The sequence below is a fragment of the Emys orbicularis genome, chromosome 8, assembly GCF_028017835.1.
Source record: "Emys orbicularis isolate rEmyOrb1 chromosome 8, rEmyOrb1.hap1, whole genome shotgun sequence".
Classification (NCBI taxonomy): domain Eukaryota; kingdom Metazoa; phylum Chordata; order Testudines; family Emydidae; genus Emys; species Emys orbicularis.
The window spans coordinates 41,206,447-41,232,014 of record NC_088690.1 but is presented as its reverse complement, the minus strand read 5'-3'; positions in this window follow the sequence as shown (position 1 = coordinate 41,232,014).

The window sequence follows — 25,568 nt, the reverse complement described above, 5'->3', positions numbered from 1 at the left end:
GGTTATTTTAGTTCAGGTAGATATGACAGTTGGATAGCTGGTTCAAAGCTGTCTTGCTGGAGCAAAACAATGTCCTCAGCATAACTGTACAGAAAAATAATCATGAATAAATGCAGACATCTTTTGAGATGCATATAGACACAAAGATAGAACTTAGATAATTGTCCTTATTTCAAAGATGTTATAACGCAAGACTTGCACAGAAGATGCTGATGCAAGACTTAGGTACCACTTAAGTGCCTTGTGTTGGCCCTCTGCACAGGACTGAATTTTATCCATAATAAGCTGTTTACTTAGTAGCTGCCCCTTAAAGATTTGGGAAGCTTTTAATAAACGGATTTAATAATCTTTCCAATAATCCTTTCTAACATATGCACTTGTGGAATATACCATGAGTTATAATATCCATTTAAAGGACCACAAACTTAACCCATTATTGATTTTCCTATATATCTTACTGTTACATTCTGGCAGAGTTGTGGAGCTAGAATGTCTTTAGTAGTTTAATGGGAACTCAGTTTTATTACCTTTATGAACTTTCATTATGTTATGGACAGTACTACTATAGTACAGTAACTTACTTATTTCTGATGCAGAAGGTGAATCATGTGATATCCTGATGGTAATAGGGTCTGCAAGAGTTCCTGGAATATAGGGTTACCCTGAATGCTCATATTACCTATAAATGGCAACACTGGCACCAAATTCTGATCTCATTGACAATGGTCTGAATCAGGAGTAACCTCATGGAGTTACTCTAGATTAAAACTCTTGCCATTGAGACAGAATCCAGAATCTGGCCCAGTGAAGGGTTTGTATTTTTTAACAGGTTATATACAATGGAAAGTGATGCAAATTCTGTTTTGGGGTGTGAAGGATGGGGTGTCAGAAGTTAAGTCCATGTTTTTGGAGTTAAAATGTCAGGTATAAAAAGTTAAAAATATAGCTGTTTCTCACTTACTTAGATCTCTACTGGACATGTTGATTTCATCATTATTTGTATCTTCAATGCATGTTCCCTTTTTATTGCATCTCTTAGGGAACAGGATGTGATAGGCATGAGAGAAGGGGATCACTAACCCTATACTGTTTTGTTAGAGTGGCAATAGCCTCCAGAATAAACTGGGCTGACCAAAGGAAACTTTCTTTTCTGGAATCTGAATGAGAATATAGAATTTGGATAGAAATCAGGTTTTACCATAAGAATTTTAACTTGATGGTTGAAATTTGTTTTATTAGATTTTATTCTAAGAATATTAGTCCTACTTATGAATAAGTGTAGTTAATAGCTGACTTGGAAAACAGTTTTCTAAATCAACTCATATGTTTAATGCACCATGCAATATTAGTTAATGTTGCTGCAAATTACACAAATGCACAGGTTAGAAATATGAGGCCAGATTCTCTGATGTAGTGTGGCCTTATTGCACTAGATTGGTGGCACTATCTGATCTTACAACGGTCTTAATGGAGTCAAGAGCCGTTCATCCCAGTGTACAGGTGATCTTCTTGTTGTGTGGAGTAGACAAGGGCCTCTTATGCTACTCCCCTATTTACTCCTGGTGTAAGACGGGAAAGGGTGCACCCCTGTTCCATGCTGATCCTCATCTGAGTTTTAGGCCTGTTGATATCGGGCTGCTCTAACCTGGCACATGGGGAGACATTGTGCTCAGAACAGCAGCAGGTTCAGGGAGTGCAGACATGAACTTTAAGGGTATATCTACACTGCAGCTGGGAGTGAGCCTCCCAGCCTGGGCTGACAAATGTGTGTTGGCAGGGCTCACGCTAGTGCTCTACAAATAGTTGTGTGGACGTTGCAGCACTGGCTGGGGCTTGGGCTAGCCACCCAAACTTGGAGCCAGGGGCTCAGGTGGTTAGCCTGAGCCTCTGCCGGTGCCACAACATCCACACAGCTATTTTTAGCATGCTAGCGTGCACCCCACTAGCATGATATGAGTCTGTCTACCCAGAATGGGAAACTCATTTCCAGCTGCAGTGTATATATTTTCACAAGACACCTTCGCATGTTGCCATTTCATCTGTGTTCTGTGTAGTTCAGTTGCACCCAGAGATCTGACGCATGATTTCTAATTTTTCCGGTTGGCTTTCTCTTCAAAAGATGCCCCTCCTGCTAACATATGACATGCCCTATAGATAAATCAGCAGAGGCACACATGCAGCTGTTCTGGATACACTGGATTTTACAGGTCTCCAATTTTGGAGGATACTGGCCATATTTGTGCTTTTGGCAGAGAAGGAAAAGATAGAGTGAGAGAGAATTATGACAAGCCCATCAGCATTCAAGATAACTACAGTCCTCCTCCCTGAATCAGAATCACTCCCCTTTTCATCACTAAATTATGACTGGACGTCTTACTTTTCTCCCTAACTCTGATGTGTGGGGAGGATATCATGTTAGAATTAAATGGGAATTGTGGCATTACCCGATGCAAGTTTTATTCTCAACAGTTGTTGGTTCTACAATGCTTTTTGGTCTTGGCCTTTTGATAGTTCATTTAGTGTGAAATTTACCCCTGTGCAGATGGCTGAAGAAGAACGTAGGTAATGCATAGCCCTTAAGCTGGGCCTCTGCATAGGGGCCATCCTCTGTGAATGGGAAAGGAGAGACAGTGAACCCATAGGATTGTTCAGACTGATATGCTGTGGGCTGAAAGCATTCTATACAGTCTTCCAGTACATGCACTTTGGGGAATTTCTGAGCATTGAGCACAACTGGTGTTTCTGTCGAGATCAAAGGGGCCTTGCTATTTTATGGGATTTTCTCTTTTGCTGAACAATACCCCTGCAACAGGAAACATAGAAGTGACAGAAATGGTAGCATGCCCCTCTAACATTGGTTGCATTGATTTTTCCACTTTTCCAATGTTTCATAATATTTTAGGAAAATTAAATATGTTTGGAAAAATTCACATGCAGCAAAGAAGGTATGTTTAGCCTCTGCAGCTCTCTAATCTTGACAGAAAAATTATGTGAGGCCTAGGCCTTTTTTAACCAAGTATATTGAAGCTGAAGGGTGCAACAGTAACTGCTGGGAGCTATAATGTGCTGCACTTCAATCTAGTCCAGACAGCCCTCTGGCTGATACAATATGGAGCATCTCACTGAACCACTTGTTAGTTGGAAACTTATCTCATAGGCAAAGTGTAACAAAGAGGCAGTGGGACTCCTGGAAGAGCTACCCAAGTGCATAAACAACGAGGAGGCCTTATGGCACCTTAGAGACTAACAAATTTATTTGGGCATAAGCTTTCGTGGGATATAACCCACTTCATAGGATGCATTTTTTGTCATTGGAAATAAAAATATTTTGGACTGCCAACTAACCTCTTTTTTACCTGATGGAAACATAATTTTGACCAAACTTTTCAAACATGAGCATGTTTATTAGGCACCAAAATCCACAGGAAAAATTGAAGTAAAAACATTACTGAATTGCAAAAATTGCTTTTTACAACTGAATATTTCAAGTGAAAATGGGCATTAAACTGCAAAACAGTGTTTGGATACAGCCAAAGATTTGCCAGTTTATACTGTGGTACAAACTTTTTCTTTCAAATGTAATTAAAGAATCTACAGGGAAATGATCCTTCACTGCATCTTCATCCACTGCTTTTATTTGTAATTTTCCTTTCCCCCCCCCATGATTGAGTCTCTCTTTATAGCACTGACATTCCTCCACACTCAGAATCTTTTTCTCCCTGTTTCTTTTTTGACTGATCTGATTTTCTGCTGTGTAGATGAAACAAACTAAAACCTTCCCAAAAGCATTACAACATGCTGCTTCATTTTTGTTTTAATGTAGAGGTGCCCTTCACTTTCCCTCTTTTACTCTGAGCATATGTAAAGGAAAATAGTGCACTTAAAAGTATTTTGTGTGTGTTGGGGTGATGGGTTCTGAGAGAGGAGAATAAAAGTCCATGTGAATTTTCCCTTTTTTCTTTGATTAGTTCTGCCAGATCAAATAAAAAAAGTACGTTTCCAAGACCAATTTTGCTTCCCTCGTACTTTTTCTTCAGTCTCTACTATCTGTGCTCTTTTAGGACTCCCCATTCCTCACCTTTTTCTTTTCCTTTGTCTCTTACACTTTTTCTGGGGAGGGCCCATTTGTAAGTGCACATTGAAATCTCTTCCTGTTCTTCCACTCTGTTTCTCGGATCCTTTTAGGAGAAGCCAAATCATTTCAGGCAGAATATGTGTAGCTATTGTACCCTTTGCACCCTACACAATTCTGCTTTATCCTTGTGCCCTTTTGGTCTGAATTCCTTGTCATGGGATCAAACTGCATTTTTGTGCCTATGAGGAAAATAAACTGTGTGGGCCAAATTCCTCACTGAAATGAAATCATGATGAAAATCCATTGACTTCAGTGATGGGTGTGTATGTATGGGTGTGTGTGTGCTTTTATGCTGAAACTGGAATGAATATACAACAGAGAATACATAGTGCAATGGATATCATTAATGGAATCTGTAAACCGTTCTTAAGGATTCTTAACGGGCATTACTATTATTCGGGCATGTACTAGTATATGACTTGAAATGCTTTTATATGGATTATGTGCTTCCCAAGCAGTGGGTCACAATGTCCAGAGTGGGAAGCTGAGCCCACGCTGCAGGACAGGCGTCACCGCTGCAATGTGAATGCAGGGTGGGCTCACTCACTCTCCAATCCCCACCTCCCCAAGGCCTCCCAAGCTGCAATGGGGGCAGGGCTGGGGGAGCCAAATGGGAGGGCTTTAGAGCCAGGCTGGGAATGGCAGCAGTTGCAGGAGAAGCCTGGGATTGTGTGTCTGGGAGGGGGATCTGTGTTCTTTTGGGGTCTTTTTCAGCTCGCCCCACCAGACATAAAAGGAACTTTGAGAGGCTAATTTTCTCCCAAAACAGAGACTGCCTGAAGTGCTGTTTTGTGTTTTCATTTTGTTGTAGTCTGTCTTCCACTGTCACTTAAAGGAGTAATGACTTCAAATTATATGCATGTAGCAGGAGCCCTATTAGAGTTCACTATCCACACGAGGGGGCAAGGGTGGGAGAGTGAGAGCAGGGGGCTGAATTTGTTTAAAATAAAAAAAAAATAGCAAAGAGTAGTTATAAATACACACACACACTATATATATATATATAACAGTGGGTCCCCAAACAAGACAAAATGCAGTAGGTGGGTCACCTTAGTAAAAAATATGGCCAACATTGGTATGTACATGATTTTTGTTCATGTTCTTTGTACATCTAAGATATGCCCTTTTCAGGAGCTGAGATCAGAAGTCACAAGATCCTAAACAAGTAAAACTTAAATTGAGATCTAACATATTCCTTCTATCTTCTGTGCTTTGTCGGTTTGTGAAATTTCTATGAGTCGTCAGACTCCTTTGTTTTGATGAAGTAAGCAGGATTTTATAGTGCATTCCATACATGAGAATACAGGCAAGTGCAAGGGTATAACACTTCAGCTCCATAAATGAAATATTCCCAATGACCTATTTACTAAATAAAAACTATGTTACATTGGCACTCCCTATATTCTCCACTATGTAGAAGCTCACAAGCCCCAGAAAGAAAAAAAAATCGTTCATTTCTTATTCATTAGATCACCTTTTTCTTACCTTTCATCTGAAGAAAAAAAAAATCAAAGAACATTTCATAAGTCTTATGAGCAAGGATTCCTCTGTTCCTCTTTAGCAAATGCTAAGAAGAGTTTACAAAGCTCCAGCATAAAACAGCAACAAGTTAATATTATATGATTAATGTGTATTTCCAGAACTACATAACTTTTTCCTGAAGTGAGAAAACTGATTTCATTTCCAAAAAGAAAAAACCCTCTAATCTCAAATTCTTTTGATTCTTTAAACATGGCAAAGAGATTTAAAACTATCTCCCTTAGTGTAAGCCTAAAGTGATGACATTTTGGTTTTATTAAATCTGGATGGTAAAATTGCCATAGCAGATTTCTCTATTTGCATAAAATTCCTAGCAATAATTGTTACTATTGAGCCTAAAAGTGTCCATTTTTTTTAACTGCCTTTCTGCTACATGTAAGGGTCTACTCTTCTGGTTTAGATATTCAGCTGAATGCGTATAAACACAAAAATATCCCCTAGAGAGGTTTGTCTGAAGTGTGCTCTAGACTATATACATTTTGAAAATGTGCACTACACTTTTGAAGCTGGCTTCCCTTTATAGGGGTGTACAGTCTAGGTGATAGGTGTTCAAAGAGTATTGAAATCTGTTCAGTTATTCATTTTTCTCCTACTTTTCCAGTACAGTATCTGAATAATATCCTGAGGAACTGAATATTTGATACTACGTTTTATTATATACAATAAGATCTTTTAATACTAAGTAACTTTAATATGTGAAGATATTCAAATTAAGAGTTAATTGCCCATCTAATTTTTAAAAGGAATGATAAAACCATATTATGGTTGCATTTATCAAAATTTTCTGGGGGTTGACATGGATAAACTCATTTTGTCTAATTTTGACCCCACATTGTAGGTTTTGAAAATCCATTTGTAACATTATTGGGTTCACATTTTTCTTAATGAAACCAGAATAGGGGGAACAGAGAAAGAAACCAAAACAGAAGGCCAGATCCTTAGCTGGTGTAAATCAGCATAGTTCTGTGGAAATCAGTGGAAATACTTGATTTACATAAGCTGAGGATCTGGCTCAGAGAGACTATTACAAAAAAATCAGAAAGTGAGAAACATAATCTCTGGTATAAAGTTTGTTAAGAATTCTTACATATGAATTCTATTTTAGAGGGCATCCATTTGTGTTAGCCTTGCCTTATGGGGGATTCTTTTATCACTAGTATAAAACACTGGCTCTTCTTTAGACAGAGAAACCGTTAAAAAAATTGAGTCACCTTTGGAATAGAAAAATGGATTCTTGTTCTGGGGGAAAATAGTTTGTAAACTTGAAGAGGTTTCGAAGACCCATATAAGAGATAACAAAATCTCAAACATTTTGAGGTGCAGCCATCCCTCACTAAAATGTTTGATCTATAGATATTTTTCCCCATCCATCTTTTAGCCGGCAACACCTCCTCTTTAAAGATTTTTATGGAAACTTCAGGTTGTTTTCAGTTTCCAGATATCAGTTGTCTCGACAAACTTTCAGTTACAGCTAAGTTTTAGATTTAGATTCTCAGGCCCCAATTCTCAATTACTCAGTTCGTATGCTTGGGGCAGGGATGGAGAGCAGGGAGGCAAAGATGCCTTTAAGCTTTTGTACTAAGAGGATGAAATCCTGGTTCCATTGATGCAAAACTCCCATTGACTTCATTAGAGCTGGTATTTCACCACCTATATTCTGGGGAAGCTGTGGTGCTTCAAGGCTGCTCCAGCTTATGCTGTTTACTATGCCTCCATATGGGCTCTGGAAAGCAGTACATAGCAGTGTACTTCAGCCATATCCTCTGCCTGCCCCCAGCCAAACTCTGACAGTGTTGTGTAGAGCCTTTATACTGGTTGGGAAGGCTCCTTACAAAGGAGACATCCTCAAGAGGCTTTGTTTGACCCCCTTAAGACATTTCCAGAACGGGGGAAAAGGAACCTCACTGTAACTGAGAATCAGGCCCCCAGTATTTAGCATGGTACATAATCGTTTATCTTCTCGATAATTTTGTGGTGTTTCCAGCCATTATCATTTATTAGTCATTGAGTTTAGGGCAGAATCAGTTATCTATATGTAGCTCTTACCTGATAGCAATAGACAGACCTCAGAAGGTTCAGCTGAGATAAGCATGCACAAGTTCTCATGGTTTCCCACACTGATCTGGAAAGCATCCCCAAAATTTTACAAGAATCAGTTTTCTGCAAGATTCCCAGTACTTCTTGGTTTGGGTCAGACCAAAAATATTTTGAAACGTTTGTAAACGTCAGAAAGTGACTTTGATTTTAGGTTTTGAATGAAAGTTTGCATCCATTCTTATTTTATCCAAACCACTTTGCTCACCCTTTACAGTTATCCATCCTGGTCATTGTAGCACAGCTACACCGACAGTATGATTTGACACAATTCCAAGAAGTACTGCTCCTGAAAGAAATACTTCCCAGAATGATGTTATAACATGAGGCAATCAGTACCTCCTGAAATAGCATTATAATTCCCAGAAGTATTGTTTGCTGGAAACTTTACTTCTGCTATTGATTTTTAAAAAGAAGTTTACAGGGAGCAGCTTATTTCTGCTTCTGAAATCCCCACAACAGATGCGGTCTGCACATTGATGTGCACAAAGACCCACACACCCACATGTCTATCCATGGGTCCACAGGACCCAATCCTGGAGTCCTTATTCATTACATAGTGACTATAAGGTCAATGATCTAGAGAAATGTTTCTCAACTGGTGGGTTGCGGCCTTCAGGAGGATCATGAAAGGCAATCGTTGGGGTCATGAGGCACTGGAAATTTTCTGCAGCAAAGAAAATCTCATTTCCCCATTTGCCACACACCCCTACCCTTCCAGGTCACGTATTCTCTGTCAAGTAGAAACACACACAAAAATAAAATATAGACATTTGGTAATCATTGATACATATTTTTACTCTTCCTTTTATAGTAAACAAAAGGGGATTGCAAAAATGTTTGACTTTTGACAGGTCGCCACCCTGAAAATATTGAGAAACACTGATCTAGATTTTCATCAGATAGAATAAAGAAATTTAAAGGCTTCATACTACAAGGTATAAGCCAACAAGTAAATGACAGATGAAGTTAGGAGATAACTTCCCTTAATGGCAAGTTATTCTATAGTTTTCCATTACAGGGGGGTTTTGCACCTTCCTCTGAAACATGAGGATACTGGACCAGATAGACCACTGTCCTGACTGTATCATGATCAGTGGAACTGGAGTCAGTCATGTTCCCTGGAGGGGCCAATATTGAGACAGCACCAGGGGAACAGTGAACTGGTGCAGTTAGGGTGGAAGCAACTCAGCCACATGGACAGAGCAGTGCACAGGGTTTACTAACGTTCCACTTGTTTAATTGAACCTGCATTCGGCTTCACTTTTTGCTAATGCAACATGGTGTCAGCATCTGAGCTGTGAGTTCCCTGAAGTGTAGCAGCTGGCAGCGTGAACCATGAAACTCGATTTGAAGGCCCCTGGAGCCCTGGATTTTTCTGACATTAACCCATCCCAGCGATGGCCCTGGTGGAAGGAGGAGTTTGAGCTGTACATAGACCTAGCCAGGAGGATGACATCAGCAGGAAAGTAAATCTGTATTGAGGAACAAGGCGGAGAGATCTGCACCACTCTGAAGCTCAGCGCTTCCTCAAGCTCACAGCAGTGCTAAGATCCCTGAGAACATAATGCTCCCCACAGCAGAACAAAACTGTGGCACAACCCAGGTTTTTCACTAGAGGCCAGTCCAAAGGAGAGGAAACAGGACCCTGTGTTATAGCCTTCTGCACAATGGTCACTACATGCAATTTTGGGGACTTGTCAGACTCCCTGATTTGGAACAGGGTAGTCTGTGGCACTTAGGATCACCATGTACAGAAGTGGCTGCTTGTGGGAAGGTGATCATACATTAGACAGATGCTTAGATATGGGGCAGGCAATGGAAGCCTCAAGAGAGGATGAAAGCCCCAGCAGGCACAACACCACCAAAAGTACATGCAGTGAGACAACATCAAAGGAAAGCAGGTGACTAGGGTTCAAGACCCATCTGGAGGTGCATTTACTGTGGGAGACAGCGTGAGCGGGTAAGAAGACGTGCTCCACACTAGTTTGGTATTGCAAGGAATATGACAAGTTGAACCATTTGTAGCAGTGTGTGCAAAAGCAGAGGAAGGTCCCAGAAAGGGTCAATCAGACATGTGCAAGAGATGGATGGCACATCAGATAGTGATGTTGATATCATGACTTGCCTTGAATGTCAGAGCATTGGGTTCAGGCTGTTGGGATAGGAAAACAATAAGGGACAATACCAACTTCCATTCATGCACCAGTGTTAATAGGGAAACACCCTGTATGATTTCAGCTGGATAGCAGTGTAAAGCTGACTAGAAGGGCTCCCGACCATGAGTGTCAACCTCAGGGCAGATTGTTAAGAAACACTGAACAAATCTCCAACTTTTCCCCAGATGGTCTCTTACACCAAAAATCACAACAATATGCAGGTTACTCCCAGTCCCAGCCAACCACTCATATACCCCAGGTCAATCTCACCTTAGCTATCTCACTAAATATAATGTTTGTAGCCAATCCTATAATAAATTAACTAAAGATTTATTAACTAAGAAATAGAAATGAGTTATTTACAAGGTAAACATACGCATACAAATGAGTCACAGTCTAGGTTTCAAAAGATAATAGAAGCTGCTGTAATATGCAAGCTCTATTTGTCCTTTAGGGCTAACCCAAGCTGAGCAATTTGGGGATCCCTTGCTTAAGCTTAGAAGTATTACCCTCCCCAAATTCCAAGCAGTATACTGATACAGTTCCTTCTGGTCAGGCATTTTGATTCCCTTCCCACAGAGCTCAAACTGATGGAACAAATGTCAGCACCTGTCTTCTTTTCATGTGTGTATGGGGTAGAGGAGGGTGCAATCCACAAAATCTTTGACCTTTGATATTTCACAATGATTCACTTTATTTCAATGGACCGCCTTGTGTGCCGGACCAGCACTTTACGTTAATTAATGCTTCTTTCCTACAATGCAAACACTCAGTATAACTTTATACCATGGGCTACAGATGTAGCATCCTACAAGCATTTCATCAAGTCTAAACACTAAACACATTCTTATCAACTTAACCTCTGTTTTAACAATGCTAACACACAGGTGAGCCAGACTTGTTTCCAGATATGTATTTGTGAATGTTCAGTGAGGCCTAAGAGCCTTGGCATGAGCTGGCACCTGGTCTGCCAGGGTCACAAGCAGAGCCTCCTGCAATGTGATTCCTTGGGATCAATTAGACTCAAATATCCATTAAAGAGAGCAAGCACACTTTAATAATGTCTCATCAGAGTGTAATGCAGTCCGTAGGAAAATGTGACCTCATAGTCACTAACCTGAAAAATAACAGACAGCGCCAACTGACGTTTGTGGTGGTGGATGGCAAGCACCACAGACCCCTCTGGGGTATACAGCCATACAAGATATGGATCCGATCAGGGTGCAGCATCAGAATTTTATAGCTGCAGTGCAAGAAGCAAAATGGAAAAGTCCCATAGACAATGGAGAAAATTTTAAAAGCATATTGGGATGTTTTCAAAGGCAATGGGTGCCTCAAAGGAAAGCTGTGATTGGACGTAGATCCCCACCGTGAAACCTGTGTGCTTACCAGGAAGGAAAAATCCAGCATGAAAGAAGCTTGAAAGTGTGCAGGGCCAGGGTATCATAACACCTGTAGAAACCAGTACTGCCTGGGTAATCAGCATGGTGGTGGCAAAGAAGCCATGAGATAAATTATGCATCTGCATAGGCCCAAAGCCACTGAACAGGGCACTGAGATGATGCCACTATACACTGCCCACAATTGATCATACCTTGCCAGAACTTTCCAAGCCAGAATCTTTACCATCTATGATGTAAGGAATGGGGTTTGGGTAGAGTCCAGCATGCTGACAACCTTTGGAATACCATTTGGTCACTAGAGATATCTGTGCATGCCGATGGCCATAAGTCCAGTGTGGTGGGGCGACTGCCCCACATAGGCAGGAGAAGGGTTAAGGCAGCCTTGGCAAGGCTACGCAGAACCCAGCCAATCAGGAAAGGGTTTATTGGGAAAGCCAATCAAGAGAAGGCTTGCTGGAGCAGCCCATATATAAAAGGCTGCTCAGCAGAGCAAGGGGCAGTCTCTCCCTAGAGAGCAAAGGGGAAAGACTGTCTTCTGAGGAGCACCAGAGATACTGCAGTGCTGGGCAGGGTAGTGGCACAATAGGGGAGCTCTTGGATGACCATGGCCAGACTGAGGCCCTGAAGCAAGGGCAGGGAAGGTACTAGGGCTATGGGGAAAGTGGCCCAGGGAAAGTAGGCGGTGGGAATAGGAGAAAGGGCAGTAAGTGGCTGCCAGCTATAGGGTCCCTGGGCCAGGACCCAGAGTAGTGGGCAGGCCTGGGTTCCCCCCTTCTCCCCTTTACCCCTACTTGCCAATGAGGAGAGTGGCCTAAATCCAGACTACCATTTGCCCTTGAAGCCCGGGGCTAGACTAGAGACTGCAGTTGGCCGCTGAGGCAAGTGGAGGGACTGAGGGCCGTCTGTCCCCTGAAAGGGGGGAGACAATGGACTGGGACACACCCGGAGGGCCGTGTCCCGAAGAGGACACTGCGGTCAGGGAGCGACATGGGTCCAGATGGTGGAGACGGTGGAGGAAGTGGAAGTAACAGCGAGTGAGACACCACTAGTAAAAGGCACCGTGGTGGTCCAAGAGAGCTAATTCCCAGCATGACCAGCAGGAGGTGCCACTGCGGTGAGTCAGCCCCATTACACCAGGTTTCAGAGAAGACTTACCCAAGTGCTGGAAGGACTGTCTGGGATGAAAATAATTGCAGATTATAGACTCATTGTAGGTGCAAGGAGCAGTGATACAGAGGCTCAACAAAATATGTTTTTCTACTGCTGTGCAGGGGCAAGAACATAAAACTGAACCCAGAAAAAATGTGATTCAAACAGCGTGAGGTGACATGCATTGGACATCTGCTCACAGCAGACAGACTGAAAGCAGATTCCAACATGATCAAGGCAGTCAGGCATGCCAGCTCTAATGGATATGAAAGGGGTACAGCGCTTCATAGGAAAGATATATTTTCTGTCCACACTTGGCTGCAGTAGTGGAAACAATATGTCAGTTCACAAAGCAGGATGTTGAGTGGAACTGGGCAGGTCCCCAACAGCAACTTTTTGCCAGAAGCTGGGAATGGGCGACAGGGGATGGATCACTTGATGATTACTTGTTCTGTTCATTCCCTCTGGGGCACCTGACATTGGCCACTCTCAGAAGACAGGATACTGGACTAGATGGATCTTTGGTCTGACCCAGTATGACCGTTCTTATGTTGACATGCTAAAACCAATTATTATTGATGCCTCTACACTGAAGTACTTTGAGCCAGGAAAGCCACTGACAATCCAGTGTGATGCACTGGCAAAAGGAATGTTGGGTGTAGATCTTTGCAGGAGCAGTTCGTTGCTTATGCCAGCAGAGCCCTTTCAGGGACTGAACAGGGCTACACACAAATAGAAAGAGAGATTCTGGCGGTGAAATTTGGGGTGGAACAATTCTATCAGTACACCTATGGACACTCAATCATGCATTCAGACCACAAACCCCTAGAGACAATCATGGCAAAGTCCCTTCCTGTTGCTTCAAAGAGATTGCAGTGCATATAGATGCTCCTCAAGCACTACCAGATGGAGATCAGATATTGTCCAGGATGATTATTGGTGTTAGCTTACACTCTGAGCAGGGCATAAATACCCAGCATCAGCAAGTTGGTGAAGGGGATCAGGACATTTAATCTGCTAATTTCCTTTGCTATCTCCCAGTTTCAGCAGCGAAACCGATGGAAATTAACATGGCTATGGAAAAAGGACACCCAACTATAGGCGTCAAGACAATGATACTAGCAGGGTGTCCAGAAGACAAAAATCCAAGCACTCGTAGGAGCAGAGCCATATTTTCAAATTAAAGAAGAGCTGAATGCACAAGACGAAATCCTATTTCAAGGACAGAGTGCTGTCGTCACGCTTCATTACGTAAGAATGGCATGCAAAAAATACATGCCTCACACTATCTTAGATGGGCTCGAGAGCTATCTTAGATGGGCTCGAGAGTGTGTTTACTGCCAGGAATGATGGAAGGTGTGATTCCTGCTGGTCATGTGATAAATGCCAAAATAAAGAGACTCTGTTGCCACATGAGCTGCCCACCTGACCATGGGGAAAGGTAGGAGTGGATTTATTTACCTTAAAAGAAAAGCATAACTTGATTACAGTGGATTGCTATTCAAACTTTTGGGAGGTCAATGTCCTGTCTGATACAAAAAACAAGTCAATAACTGGCAAACTGAAAACTCACTTTGTGAAATGTGGCATTCCCACTGTATTCACTTACAAAGGACCCCAGTTTGCCCCATGGAAATTCAAGGTATTGGCACACAAATAGGAATTTGACCACCACAGCTCCTCCCCGCCATACCCATAGGAATAGGTGATACGTAGGGCGGCCATGCTGTGTGAAGGGCCCCTCCAGATTTCTGCTCTGGGGGGAGGGAGAGGGAGTTCACTAGAGTTGGAGACAGCTGACAAGGAGACAGAAAGAGAGGTCACTTCTGGGGTGGTCATCTGTTGAGACCAAACTATATCCCAAAGACTATGTAAGCAGCTGAGTCTGTGGTAAAGACAAGGCTACAGCTAGGCTATGTGCTAGCAACCCCTTGCCAAAGGGACATGAGGTGGGAGTCCAGGCATCAATTATTTGTTTTTGATGTTTTTATATTTAAAATGTTTGTAAAATAGGGAAGTTATATCATGATCAGTGCAACTGCAGTCAAAGGTCCATGTTCCCTGGAGGGGTTGTTACTGAGGCGACACCAGGGAACAGGTGGTAGAGTTAGGCTAGAAGCATCTCAGCCACAGGGACAGAGCAGTACACAGGGTTCAATAAAGTTCTACTTGTTCAACTTAACCAACACGCAGCTGCACTCCTTGCTAATGAAACTTTGAACTGATATGGAAACTCTGATGGTCCAAAGTTAAGGAGATTTGTAGTACTGTCCTTCATTCCAATAAGCTGTTTTTAGCTATCATCTCTTGGGAAAGAAATGGTGGAGTGACAAGCCACCTTTAGGTATTTAATGTGAAATGAAATGTGCTGCTTCTTGTTGCCTCCATTTATTAATTTTTTATTTTAATGGCATGTCAGCTTAACATATATACTTGAAAATGACTTATTACTTTTGAATTTGGTAGAGAATTAGTCTGGAGGTCACTTTATTATTTATTTATGCTTTCTCTCTGCAGTGTCGTGCTACCAGATTTGTGGCAAGGTGATTCTAGTTATTAAGAGATCAGTGAGCACTGAAATAACTAATCTGTACCTTTGCAATTTCAGTCAGAAACACTGTGGGCCAGATTCTGCTCTTAAGGGCGTGAACATATCTTCAAAAACATACTATTGATTATAATCCTACTTTTGTAAAGGGCTGGGCTGAATGTTCTAATAAATCTAATCATGTCTAATTTCTATGATTCCATTGATTCCAACTGGTCTTTTCTATGTGCAGATTGGTAGAAGATATGGCCCTAGATGACAATCAGAAAACTGTTTTTTAGCTCATGTACACAGCCATAGAATTTACCCCTGCAGCCAAAATTCAGGACCTGATATATGTGCCTAATTTGTTCATGCTCAGCCACTCATGCATGCAAGTTGGGGATCACATTTGGCTAGACAACTGTCAATCTGGTCACATATGCATGCAAAATTCCCAGTTGGCACATATAGTTGTGTGTGTGCTATTTTGCTCTGAAAACTAGGCAGTAAGGAGCAAATTCTGTTTCTGATACGTGCTCGGGTCCATCACTCATTAATTCAGTGGGTCTGATCTTGTATTTCTTACTCAGAGTCAGGTGAAACACAAATTAAGTGAATTAAATCCCATTGAGGTCAATGAGAAGTTTGCTTACATGAAGAGTGTAAGATAATGCCCATTAATGGTAATTGTGCATGCACTGGGACAGAAATTGGCCCACAAGTTGTATATTCACAAACGATGAATGCTGAGTACTTTTGGATACCATCCAGTAAAATGTGAGTAAATATCATACGCCTTTTTATATAGATTTTTGTTCTTCTTTTCCTCTTTCATTCCCTCCTTGAAATTGTTAATGGTTTTCAGACTTGAATTTTGTTGTTAATTCTCTTTAATGTTTGTTTCCTAGTCAGTGTTTAGATCCTTTATCCCTAGTCCAGCTACCTTTCCAGGCATATCAAGTCTTCCGTTTACACGAAAGCTACTTTAACCTAAAAAAGGAAGATCAAATTATGGCCCTACCTGCCACTAGTGGGAGAATCATCTCTCAAGTTCCAATAGTTACAGTATTAGGGAGTGGAAGGACATGCTGAAGTGGCTCTAAATATCGCCTTGCAATGCACTTGCCACCATGGTATCTGATGGGTCTTATTGTTAGATCTTTAAAACCATGTAAAGTGCACTTTCCCCTGTGCTCTTTTGACAGTGCTGTCCAGTGTAAAGTGCAGGCAGTAACCCCAAATAATGGCTGCCTCCTTCAGATGTGTGCTGATATTGTCGGGGCACCATGTACCTCTCCCCTCCTGGCACACTTGCACAGGGCCAGCTATTATTTAGCATAGTTTATAGCTTGACATCTCTATTTTAATGTTGGTAGTAGTTTTTCTCATTGCCCTCTCTTTCTATCCTTATGCATAGGCCCTATAGAATGTCATATGAATGAAATTATACAGATAAAAGTTGAGTAAAGTTATATAGAAATTACTCTAAAAAACTAGAGGCTCAACTTCTCTCTTGTGCTAGGATTTGCTCACTACAGGTAGAGGAAAGAGGAACAGTCAGAAGTCACTTACATTGCAGGCTACCCTGGCCTCAGCCCTATGGTAAACTAAAGCAACCCAATGGCTGTTCTAATTTATACCCGTTGGCTGTAGTCCCCAAGGACCTTAGGCAGTTGGGAATTAGCAGAGCACAGACCCAGCAGTCGATGTGCTATCTCTGAGTTTGGCTAGACTTTTCTGGTCTTTTCTGCCACTTTTTCTGAAATTGTTTAGAACCTTTCCATTAGTGATACAAATTCAGCTACCAAGTGCCCATACTTGCAGTTACATTTAAAGCTATGTTCTGCACTAATGCACTAGCACTAATCCCCAAGAAACCTCAGTAGCTTAAACACACCCTTTATCAGATTCCCACCAAATGTGAAACTTCTGGTATCCCTTCAAAAGACCATGTCATAGGTGTAAGATATAATACATAAATACTTTGCACAGAAGTCTAACACATTATTGCTTTTTATTTAATCACACAAGAAATTAATACAAAAATCAACCCTCATGCTTTTCCCTGCCTCCATTTTCTCACCATTCAAGACCAGTCTTTGGCTGGGGTTAGTATCCTTCCCCTGCAACTGCATGACTTCTCTTCTGAAACATGCAGCTGCTCTTCCAAGGTCCGCTTGTTTTCTCTGAGTATGGCCAGTCTGTCCCCTTCTTCCTTCCTCCTGTCCAAACGTCCTTTGTATCTTCCCCTGAGTCTTCCTCCTGGGAGTCCTTTTATAACCTTTTGGTTTGGTCACTTGTCTTTGTCTTGTTTTGATAATTTTCACTGAGCTCCAATTCCACACTCCCCTCAGACAGGAGGAGGATGTATATTCTCCCAGCAGGAGCTAACCCATTGTCCGAACATACTTAACTCTGGATTGATGGTTGGTAAGTCCTAATGACACACCATTGCCCTTTGTCTGGTGTGTTCTTGCTGCAGGTCCTTTCCGCAGTGGTGGGTTCCACATTTACATAGGACACTCAGTGATACAGCAATTTTCAGAGCAACAACTCCATGAAAACTTAATAATACCAACCACAATGATAAATTGTACAGACAGATCCCCCCCAAACATCACCCTTGCTCCCAACACACACACCCCCGCTTCCTATACGAGGGGAGACATTTGCATCCGAAGAAGTGGGTTGTAGCCCACGAAAGCTTATGCTCTAATAAATTTGTTAGTCTCTAAGGTGCCACAAGTACTCCTGTTATTTTTGGGGTAGGAGCTGGCTATCATGTATGCTGAGAGCTCTGTTACACAGAGGGAATTCTCAGCTGGCTACATTCTGGCCGGAATCTGCCTGAAAAGTGCAAAGTGGCTGAAAGAAGGGAGATGACACTCAGAGAGTTAAATTGAGAATGAGATCCTTTACATTGATTTTATTTGTAAACTGTCCTAAGGAATGCTATAGTCAGGATCTCATTCACTATTTAAATTTGATAGAATGTGTCAAAAAATCTATTTAGAATTTGCCACTTTTTCTGAAATTGTTTAGGACTTTTCCATTAGTGATACAAATTCAGCTACCAAGTTCCAGTACTAACAGCTACATTTAAAGCAATGTTCTGCACTCTACTGCAAGCTTCCATTAACATCAGTGGGAGCTGTGCATGCACATCTAAGGGCACAATTTGATTCTAAAGGGTATATTCGACTTTGATGTTCACAGAGTGCATAACCCTTTAAAGTTAATGGAAGTTACATATTCCAGTATACATCAAGCAGAAAATATTCCCCCCTAGTTAAATGGAATTAAATTTCTCCTCACCTATCAATAGTGAGCAGAATATTCATGTTGTTGAAGAATGTTCTCCGACAAAGGTACAAATACTGCTGTAACTTGGGAAATCACGTTTGCTTTCATTTTGGTGTGTAGAAATAGGAGTAGGAAGGATATGTACTGAGTTGGTCCATAGTGATTGGCAGATAACTTATAGGTTTTTACAGTACATGGGCAAACCCTTGGTACAGTATGTCATCAGTTTTTAAGCCTATTTAACTGCCAGTTGCATACTAGAATTCTGTGTGAAATATAGAGTAAAAGGGACAAACTGCTAGCATAAAGTGATTTCTCTTGTGAGTGTTAGAACCTGTGCAAATAGGATTCTTTTAAGAATTATACAGCATGCAGTCCTGAATAGATGTTGCATTATTATCATTTATGTTCCTGAAATAGAATTTCCTAGTAATTGCTGGGGGTGAGGGGGAGGTGCGCAGGCATGCATGTGCACACAGTCACACAAGGGCACATTTCTGAAGGAGATTGTATGCCTTTGGCAAACTTTTTTCCCCCCTGGCTATGAGACCAACCTACCTTTAATCTCATTAAATGGAAAGGTTATCATGTATCACCTCTGAGCTTTTGCTACATAAATGCTCTATTCTGCTGGGTTATTTTATTATTATTTAGCACATAATAACTAATTCATAATGTAGACAAACAGTCCATGCACCAGAACTGAGAGTGACACAGAGCCAATGTTTACACTAGAGAATGGGATATCATTTGATCTGACTGCTCTGGTGCCTTTTGTATGCAACACAAATTTTATACTGGCCAAGCAATGCTGCAGCAGCATCCTGCAGCTGCTCCCTTTCTGTTGCCTGAAAGTGATAGTAATTATTAACATGAGAGCTAATCAACAAAAGTAGTTGCCAGACACTATTTAATGGCCTCCAATTTCTCTCATCCAGTAACTGAAGATATGAAAGAAAAAACAAGTCTGCAATATGCTCATCAACTGCAATATGTTAATTCCTATCTCTTTAGTTGGAATCCAGCAGTACAGTTCCACAGGAGCTAGATCAGTGATATTAACAAGAACCCATTCTATGGCACTTGTTAAAAGGAGAATAAAAACAAAGCCTGCAGCCACCACTAATTTGTGATTATCTTCCTATAAAAAATTACCCAAGGACCTTATACTATAGTTGTAAACAAGTGTTATGTAAACTACATGGTATGAATGGTCATATTTAAGTCAGCAAATACAAATCTATTTAGGGCAATGGCTTCATATTTTAAACAGTATTGCCACCTTGTGGTTCAAACTAGGTTTATTATTCTGTTTCTTATTTTTACAGTCACTGTTTCTTTACCGTATTGGCAACAGCTCCTAAAAGAGTAAATAATATAAATTTGCCATGATGGTGCATCTTCCTATTTACAAAAAAAATTAATACAAAATAAACCTTTAGAAGAAAATTGCACCCAGCCCATCAGTCTGAAAGACAAGAAGCCTTTGTCACCTTCAATCAACAGAAAAGTATTGGAGAGGCAAGGTTTTAATTACAAGAATCACTTCTGAGATGACTGGTGATGCTGCCTGACCAAATGATTTCCCTCTTCTGACATGGAGCTCAATCCTACAGAATATATTAATACAGGCTTCTGGGAGCATGAATTGTCATTTTCTGTATGTTTGTACAGCACCTAGCACAATGGGGCCCCAATCTGATTGGCTTCTATCTAGGCACAACTGCAATATTAAATAATAATAATAACAACAACGTACAACTCCCATTGGCTTCAATGGAAGCTTTTCCAGAATAAGGAATGCAGTATTAGGCCCAGTCTGCCCATTACAAGGGCCCAATCAATACATCAAGGTGTTGAGTCCCTCCTGTGAGCTGTTGAGCACCCCAAAGCCTCATGGCTTGACTAGGAGATGTGTTGAGCACCCACAGCTGCTATGACTTCTCCAGGAGCTGGACATGCTCACAACCTCTGAAAATCAGGCAATCCATAATCTCTGGCATGTTCTTGCTAAGTGCATTTGGCTCCGCACACACCCTCCAGCATTGGGCCCCAAAAGACTATTTTCAAATTTCCATCTCACTTTATAACTTTCTTTAAAATAAGAAGGGTGAAAAACTTTAGTGCTTAGTATTTAAACCAAATGTTTCCTTTTGCAAGCATGACAGTCCCATTGACAATTAAAGCAGGACAGACATTGTTTTGCAATACAAAGTCATTTTTCTGCTTGAGTCACCACTGAGGTGATCACAAAACTGTGCCCTGGAGCTCCATGCATAAATCTCCCACATCCAGTACTAAGGATCAGCCACCATCCACTCTTCCCAGGATCCCACCAAAGGCACTCTGCACAATGGTTTGGAATCCATCCAGTGGAGCGAACTGAGAGGTCTGCTTCTGGTTGGGAAAACTCCCTCTGCTGCAGCAATTCCCCTTTAAAGGGCAGTCCCAAGGCAGTTGTGGCCAAGGGGAGTACTACCCCCTTGCCGGGGGGAGGGATAGCTCAGTGGTTTGAGCATTGGCCTGCTAAACCCAGGGTTGTGAGTTCAATCCTTAAGGGGGCCATTTAGGGATATGGGGGGGAAATCTGTTGGATGATTTAATTGGGGATTGGTCCTGCTTTGAGCAGGGGGTTGGACTAGATGATCTCCTGAGGTCCCTTCCAACCCTGAGATTCTATGATACGGATGGGAAACAGTGGGGTTCCAAAATCAGTGAAGCAATGTGGACTGCACTGTAGAGAGCAGAATCTGTCCCATTGTATAGACAATCCAACATGTAAATAGTAATCCAGATATGTAATTAATGACATACATCCGGATGCATACCGCATGTTGCTGCAAGCAGCTGAGTACCTTTCCTGATGTTCTGAATACCCTCTACTCCTACTGACTTGATTGGAAGTGAAGGGCACACAGGAGAGGTGCTGAGTACCTTGCAGAATTGGATCTTTGCCTTCTGGTGGTGAACAAGAAGAAAAATTCTTCACAGTTTAAACCACAAGGGGTCAGGGGAGAGCCATGCAAGGATTCTTCTACACCGTCTGCATGTTGTGGGAGGAGTCTTTTCACCTGCTATGTGTAGGCCAGTATTGTAGTGCACTGGACTCCTAATACCGAGTGATAGCCTACTCCAAGGAGTGCAACTGACTGGCCCCAGGTGTAGTGCAAGAAGGGCGATCTATGTGAGCAGGCAGCAATAAAGGTCTGGTTGTTGGAATTGTTTGGGGTTGTATGTTTCTGTCTGATACTGTATCAGGGACATTACAACATTACAATCAGAGTTGAGCAAAATTTGGAATTTCTTTTCCACAGGAAATTCTGACATTTCACTATTTGTTTTTCTCCTGAAATAGGATAAAAAGGTGAAATTTTGAAAATTCTGAAATATTTCAATTCTGACATTCTCGATCAAAACCAAACATTTCAACATTCCCTGAATCAAAGTGGTTTGTTTCTATTTGTTGAAATGATCAGAAATGCTTTGAGTCATTTTAGCATTCACATTTCCCTATGATGGCAAATTGCCTATGGAATAGGGTGGCTTGCTCTTGGGCTGGAGAGCCTGGGGCCAAGCCAACCCTGATTGCAGAATGAGCCCCACCTCACAGGAGTCAGGGAATTTCCTATCAGGAGCAGAAGGTAGCTGCAGGAAGAGGGGAAGTGTAGGAGACCACAAAGAGTGAGAGAGGCTCCTGAAGGGAAGACTCAGAGACTAGGGGAATTGCTGTATCTAAGGCCTGGTCCACACTAACCCCCCACTTCGAACTAAGGTACGCAAATTCAGCTACGTTGTAGCTGAATTCGAAGTACCTTAGTTCGAACTTACCGCGGGTCCAGACGCGGCAGGCAGGCTCCCCATCGATGCCGTGTACTCCTCTCGCCGAGCTGGAGTACCGGCGTCGACGGCGAGCACTTCCGGGATCGATCCGGGATCGATTTATCGCGTCTAGACAAGACGCGATAAATCGATCCCAGAAGATTGATTGCTTATGGCCGGACCAGGAAGTAAGTGTAGACCTGCCCTAATAAGAAGAGCTGGGAGTAGCCTCTTAAGGCAGAAGGACTCTGCTTATACCATGGAAGTTTGGGTTTACCCAGCTAAAGGAAAGACTATTGTGTTTAGTTTTAAACTTTAAATTAATAAATCTGTCCCTAAGGAGGGCTATTTTGTTTGGGACTGGAAAACCCTGTGGGAAGTTTATTGGGGATCCAAGAAGGGAAACTGAAGTGAGGGGCTGTGTGCAGGGCGGCACTGAGACTGCCAAGGGGTGATATGAGGTGGCCACTAGTCTACAGCCTTATGGGAGCTGAAGATCAGGCCCCAGATTCCCTCCCCCACCCCCTTCTCTCCTATGGCCAGGCTCCATGGCTGGACTACAGCTCCTACAATCTCCTACAATACACCCAACATCATATAACTGCCATGATGCACCACACAGCTTGATTAAAGTGACATCAGTGCATTGCTTTATGAGAGATGTAATCTTCCAGGGAGCCCAGTCCATGAGAATGGAACTACAACTCACATAATGTGCCACAATAGGTAAATGTGGTTTAATGTTTGTTGAACTGATTTGAAATGAAATGTTTCAGGTCAGTTAAAAAAAGGCAACATTTAAATTTGATTGGAAAGGACCCCAAATTAAATATTTCAATTTGATTTTCTCGATGAAAATACTGAAAACTTTGATTTTTGCAAGAACTGCATTTTCAGACTGGAAACTCTTGACCATCTCTAATTACAGCTGTGGAAGGCTGCAGTGGGGGCAGGCAAGAGCAGAGGCTATGGGAATCTGTATTTACATAGTATGTAAGTATCACAGAGACACTATAACCCCTCCACATCCGCTCAGATGCTGGAGTAGCAGCTGTAGAGGAGCTGTGCTACATATTCACCACTTTTACCCCAAAGTTTAGGAGTTGATTGTGAAAGTGCAGCTTTTCATGGTAAGAGCACCTCTCTGTAATAAAGATAACAATTTGCTTTACAGCTCTATCAGAGGTAACTGCAAGATTCATATAATTTTTATATCTTCCAATGAATCTGGAGCAGGAAACAAGACAGAATTCTTTTCACAGTGGAGAGGTTAAAAAATGAAGAGCTCATTCAGAAATATACTGCAGATTTTATGCAATATTGCAAAGCAAAAACAAATAAAAGTGACAAATTAACTTTAGTAGAAACATCAGATGTCTGTAGGAAAGAAAAATCCCCTTGTTTCTGAACATGGTAATACTCTCTGAATATGACAAATTATTCAGCATCCTGGTTTTTATACTTTAAAATGGATTCATAAATGTTGTTTTAAACTGGTTATTTTGCTTATGGAATATTTTATTCTTTTGTAATATGATATTACAAACTACTTGCACGTTAGAATCCAGATTGCAAAATTAAAGGATGAGGATTAGACTTATTTATGCATGAATATAGTGAACATCTGCCAAAATCTATCTGGTTATTTTAACTCTCTGTTTCAACAAAGCTGACCATCTGCTCTGTCATCAACAATGATTTTGTTCTAAAAACTAAATCAAAAGATCACCTGTCTTAGGCACCTTGTTCTCACTTAATACAACACAAACAAAACTTTAATGGCATCCATCTGTAGCTATGATTGGTGACCTGAAACAGGTAAATACGCAGCCATTCTGACAACTCCATCTCCAGCTGCTACGTTTTGGCTCAATTAAAATTTTCATCCTGCATTCAAGAATAAAATGCATGAAGAATAGTGTACTGTCTAAAATAATTGCTCCATGTAATCACAATGCATAATCTCCTGAAACCTCTAAAACCCAAGGACATAGACATTAAATTTAAAATATTAAAATGTACAGTGATATTTCCAATTTAAAAACGCAAAAGCCAGTGCCATCTTTTTGACCTTGTAACTCTTGTATATTTTGAGACATAAATATAATAGAATTATTATATCAGATGAATTTAAAAAGCAACTCAGTAATACAGTATAGTCAGTGTTGTTATGAAAACCTAAGATTTTTAAGATCCTCACTTATGAATTTAAATTCATAATAGCGTTTTGTTGTTGTTTTTTCCCCAATCACTTTGGGTCAATTGAAATAATTTGTTTCAGGAATTTTAAAATGTTTTTGTTTTGATTTTGACCTTTTTTATTATATTTTTAACTATAAATAGTAAAAAAAAAATTGAAACAAGTCATTTCAAGCTGGAAAAACATAATCTTTTGTTTCAAAAATGTCAAACCAAAATGTTTCAACAATTTCAAAATCTCTTTAGCAAAATTTTTGAGTTGAAAAATTTGTTTAAATTGACCTTTGCCTGTGAAAAGCTTTGGTTTTGATTAATCTGCATTTTTTTTTTTTTTTGACGACCAAAAAAAAAAGAGAGAGAGAGAGAAAGAGAGAGAGAGAGAATCTCAACCAGCTCTACTTGTAATTACTGCAAAATAGCAAGAGCAAATTCTGGAACTGAAGCCAAGGGAGGATATAAACTTGGCAAACAAATTACTTCAGTTCAAGATGCTTACAAGCTCTGCTGGTGAAACCAATCAATGGAGTTGCATTCAATGATATTTGAGAATGCTCAGCTTCTACAGAAGGTGAAGAGCACGGGTTAGGACTGGGTTCTCAGTTCTATAAAATTCGTATTATACGTCTAAGGACTATATGAAACTTCACTCTGGAATCTGACAGTGTGGTTCCTATTGTTTTTTATAGGGTCAGGAAAAATTATTTTTAGTCTAAATTAACTATCAAAATAGTGAAACATTATCAAATTATCTGGGTATTGCTAGAGAACACAGAGGGTCAGATTTTTCTCTCAATTACATCTCTGCTACCCCAATGATTCAATGGAATTACTTGGGTGTAAATGAGAGCAGAATTTGGCCACAGAGGGGCCCAGAGTGAATACCCTTCTCCTAGATTCCAGCTATAAGCTCTGAATGATCTCTGTAGTGAGCTGAATTTAAACACTGAATATGAACATCCCACACCTGGAGAAAGAACATACTTGGATCCAGTTTATGATACTCCTTAACTTTTTGGGATATTTGTATCCAGTAATTGGGTTAAGTTTGCCCCACTCTAAGGATATGAGGTTATATCCTAGTCCCACTGAAGTCATTGGCTAAATTTCATTGACTTCAAAAGGACCAGGATTTTACCCAGGAAGCTTGGATCTAGATCTGCAGACCTGGGATTTTAGCTTTGATCTGTAAAAGTGGCCCAACATCATAATTTAAATTGAACATACAATAAACTTCAAAC